Below are 4,838 nucleotides of genomic sequence, written 5' to 3'. Positions count from 1 at the left end.
ATAACTAAGAAAACAGGTAAAACAACATAGAGGCTACGCCTCATGAAACATGAATAACGAAGAGTTGCCGCAGCCAGGCTACCCTGGAAACCAAGAAAGAACATTAAGCCCACGCTTCCTGGTCATGAATTATGCATGGAGCCTGATGGTTGGTTGACTAATACCCTGCAACCTGAAAGCAAATGTTACTCATGGAAGCCACGCCCCACTTTCATGAATAATGAATGGTCCTGCAGCAGCCAGGAAGCCAAGGAGACCAAAGCCACATCTTATTCATGAATAATGCACGAGGCCCAGTGGGCTGGAACAAAGGGGACAGCCCCGCCTATTGCTGCACCTAGTACCCAGTAAGCAGAGAAATGGAGCTACTTACTGCAGAGAACATACACTTCCCCGGCTCATAAATAATGAATGGCTCTGCTGCAGCAGCTCAACCTGGAAGCCCAGAGAGGTCAAAAAGTTTCACTAAACACAACCCTGCCCAACAGGGAAGGATTATGATACTACTGTCCAGTTGCCAAGATAACGTGGCCACGCCTCTCAGTTCATGAATAATGAAATATAATGCTGCAGAGCCTCAGAGGGAGTGAAGCCCCCTCCTGGCCACCCCTGAACTGCTCATGAACCAGAGATGCCTTGATCCCACCAAATCTAGAGTCACTACATGCCTTTGGCAACTGCCTCAGTTTCTACAACTGTAAAATGGAGATAGTACTAGAACTCACCCACCTCATGGGGTTGAAAGAAGTTATTATGAAAATCAGAGAATATGAATTATGGAATGAGCTTAGGCCACTGCTGCACAAAAACAGTTAATTTTTTAAATATTATATATTAATATAAAGGTAATATATAAATATATATTTATATTCATATAAAATTAGTTATGGGTGAGGGTATATCCAGTCATTAGAGAAACCCCCAACTTGGAGCATTATTTCAAAAATAATGCCTTGAAATGCTCTCCCAGAAGAATACTGAAAAACAGGATTCTAAGCCCTCCAATGTCCATGAAATAGGTAGGACAGTCTACTGGGTCACCAGATACAACCATATGCCAAAGCCCAGACACACAGTAAGCACCCAACACATTTCTGTTGAATAATAACAACAGATCACATTAACTGATCACCTACTATGAGGAAGCTCCTGTTGTATGTCCGTTCCACTACACTGATATCCTTTTCAGGAAAACACTGTGAAGGTGGCGCTTTTATTAGCCCTGGTTTCTATAGGAGGAAACATGTTCCTTCTTGTTCATCAGGTCTCAACTCAAAGGTAACCCCTTTAGACAGGTCTTAAATCCTCACATTTCTGGCTGCCAATTACTAGCTGTGTGACCTAGAACCTGACACTTCATCTCGCTGGGCCTTTTTTCCCCATCTGTAAAATGGAAATAATACTAACCTACCTTGTGAAGGAAAGGAACTCCGGTGGCATTGTGCCTAAGACATTTGACTGCTAACCAGAAGGTTGGTGGTTCAAACCTCTGCAGAAGGAAAACTGGGCAATCTACTTCCATAAAGATTGATCCCCTGGCAAACCCAAAGGGGGTCACTATGAGTTGGAATCCACTCGACAACAGTGAGTGGTTTTGTGTGTGTGTGTGTGTGTGTGTGTGTGAAGGAGTTTAAATGAGTAAATATACATAAAGCCCATGTAACATATAATAAAAAAAAAAACCACCTCACTACCCTCGAGTCAGTTCCCACTCATAGCAACCCCTCCTTGGGTTTCTGAGGCAGTATCTCTACAGAAGTAGACTGCCCCGTCTTCCTTCTGCAGAGTGGCTGGTGGGTTTGAACCTCCAGCCTTCTGGTTAGTAGTCAAATGTCTCAGGCACTACGCCACTGGTATATGACTGACAAGGAGTTCTGGTGGCACAGTGGGTAAGGCATTTAGACGCTTACCAGAAGGTCAGCAGTTCAAACCCAACAGCTGCTCCTTGGGAGGAAGATGAGGCAATCTACTTCTGGTAAAGATTTACAGCCTCGGAAACCCAGTGGGGGTCATGATGAGTTGGAATCCACTTTATGGCAGTGGGTTTGGTTCTGGTTTTTATATGACTAACATTAGTGTTAAAAAAAAAAAAAACCAAACCATTGCCATCAAGTCAATTCTGACCCCCATCGGGTTTCCAAGTTGGTAAATCTTTATGAAAGTAGATTGCCTCATATTCCTCCCGAGGAGCAGCTAGTGGGTTTTGAACCACCAACCCTATGGTTAGCAGTCAAATGCCTTACCCACCACTATGCCACCAGAGCTCCTTTAGTGGTTAATACTATTACAAATTGGAAGGAGAGGGAAGACATTATGACATTTGGTTAAGACCGCAGACTCTGGGTTTGAATCCTGGCTCAGCCACACACTGGCTGTGTAACCTTACACAAATTACTTAGCCTAACTGTGTCCCAGTTTCCTCATCTATAAAAGGAGGTAATAATAACCTACATTCTAGGCTTGTTGTGAAGATTAAATGAGCTAATAAACTACCAAATGAGTGTTGGCTAATTATCCTCATACCCATTTTTCAGGATCATAAAAGATTTGTCAAAAGTCACGTACCTGGCAAGGATAAATGGGATTTGAATCCAGAGCTTTTGCTGATAACCTGGGATACTGGGCCATAAGGAATAATGAACAATGCACGATGCTGGCCCCTTTGCTAGACGCATGGCTACTCTAGAACCTATGAGGGAAAATTATCGCGGATCATGCAGAAGAGGCCAAAAAAAGCCACGCCCCTCATGAATTACACACAACGGCCCCCGAAAAAGGAGCCCTGGTAGTGCAGTGGTTAAGCTCTCAGCTGCTAACAGAAAGGTTGGTAACTGGAACCTACAGGCCATCCCTACAGGAGAAAGATGGGGCAGTCCACTTTGGTAAAGATGTACAGCCTTGGAAACCCTATGGGGCAGTTCTATCTATCTTATAGGGTCGCTATGAGTCGGAAAGGAGCTCTGGTAGCATAGTGGCTAAGACACTTGCCTGCTAACCAGACGGCTGGCGGTTCAAACCCATAAGCCGCTCCTCGGAAGGAAGGTTGGGCAATCCTACTTCCGTAGTGATACTGCCTCGGAAACCCAAGGAGGGGTCGCTATGAGTCGGGGCCGACTCGACGGCACATAACAACAACAACGAGTCGGAATGGACTGAACGGCAATAGAATGGGAATGGGTCCCGAGGAAGGTGGCAGAACACTCAGGACTCTTCTCACCTGCATGAATAATCAATATGCTCTAGTTTGGCTCGAGGACCTCAGATCGCCCCTTCAGTACATTGACACCCCCCCCCTCATGAATAATTCACAAGCAGATACTTATTTAAATGAGCTAATAAAGTACCAAGTGAGTGTTGGCTAATTTTATTATCATTATTCTCATACCCATTTTTCAGGCTCACAAAAGATTTGTGCTACCAGAGCTCCTATACTTACTGTGACACGAAAATGGCAAAAATCTCTGCTACTCTCAGGAAAAGCCTAGCTGACTGGGCTCTGGAGTCGCGGGCACAGCCTGGGCTCGGGGCTCCTCTCCTCTAAAACGTGTGGACTCTGATGTGCTCAGTCCCGCCGCTCTGAGTCCCTAACTGCACGGAATACCCCAACATGGAACCACCAGAGGTCACAATGGCCATAAGCACATTCCAAATGCCACCTTGGTCTTGAACGTTCTCATAATTGTCACCAGGATACTTCCTAATACAAACATCTCCAAAATTCCGCCTTGACTTCTGGAACCTCAAACTCCGCCTCCCTTCTTAGGGAACGCCCTAAATCTTCCCTCATGGACAAGACTACCCAAACACAGACCCTAGGGGTCTCCCCAAATATTCCCCTAAACACTGCCTCCGAGGAGGTATTCCCCAAAACAGATTCCCAAATCCCACCCCGGAGACCTCAAATGCCACTTCCTAACGGTCCTTCCAGGATCTCTGGTGGCACAGTGGTTAAAAGCATGAGGCTGCTAACCAAAAGTTCAGCGGTTCGAAACCACCAGCCACTCCGTGGGAGAAAGATGAGGCAGTCTGCTTCCGTAAAGACTTACAGCCTTGGAAACCCGATGGGGCAGTTCTACTCTGTCCTATAGGATCGCTATGAGTGGGAACTGACTCGATGGCAGTGGGTTTAAGGGTCCTTCCAAAACAGACATCCCTAAATGCCACCCCAGGCCTGGAGCCTCCAAATGCACCAACTAGGGGCTCTCGAAGTTGAGACCCTCTTCCAAATGCTGTCCAGGGGTTGGGGGCACCGTGCTCCAGCTTACCCCCTGGGTTCGGCGGAAGCCTCGCCTTCTTGCTGGAGATGAGCCGAAGCCACGGGGCAACGGAAGCGAAAACCACCTCCGTGGTGCAATAGGAGCCAGAGTTTGCGCGGAGCTCAGAAACGCGGGGCCTTGGAGGGCCCTAGGCTGGGCCCTACCACAGACGCTTGGCTACAGGGGCATCGGCCCCTGCTTCCGCGCCGCCAGCGCCAGTTTCAGACCCAGACACCCCTACAGGCCGTGGTAGTCCTGGAAGGCGCGAGGCATGCTGGGGTTAGTAGTCCTGTCTGGCCAGTGCTTGGTGCACGTGGTGGGCATCAGCGCCCAGGGCATGGGAAAATGTAAACTTGGGCTGCAGGCGCAGTACTCTTGGGGCTGGGAAAAGAAAGCAGAATGTGGGAGCGCCTCCAAACGGAAAAGCAAACCCATCCTACAGAACGAGAGACTGAGGCTCAGGTGCCAAAGACATTCACTCACTTGACATTTATGGAGCTTAAACTGTGGGCCAGGTACTCATGGAACTGACATTCTAGCTAGAGAAAGAAACCATAAACATAACAAATAAGTAAAAATCAT

General features: G+C 47.3%; 1 protein-coding gene across 1 annotated transcript in view; it reads right to left on the bottom strand.

Moving 5' to 3' along the window:
- The window catches only part of UBA1 (ubiquitin like modifier activating enzyme 1), a 27,628-nt gene extending 23,255 nt beyond the window's left edge, over window positions 1-4,373 (bottom strand). Inside the window, exon 1 of the mRNA XM_007958796.2 lies at window positions 4,266-4,373. The gene's annotated coding sequence lies outside the window, so the exon portion shown is untranslated. The remainder of the gene's footprint in view (window positions 1-4,265) is intronic.
- Between the last annotated feature and the right edge of the window lie 465 nt (window positions 4,374-4,838).

This window comes from Orycteropus afer, unplaced genomic scaffold, assembly GCF_000298275.1.
Source record: "Orycteropus afer afer isolate SDZICR_OR568_19922 unplaced genomic scaffold, OryAfe1.0 scaffold01132, whole genome shotgun sequence".
Lineage (NCBI taxonomy): Eukaryota > Metazoa > Chordata > Mammalia > Tubulidentata > Orycteropodidae > Orycteropus > Orycteropus afer.
This window is presented reverse-complemented; position numbering and strand designations above follow the sequence as displayed.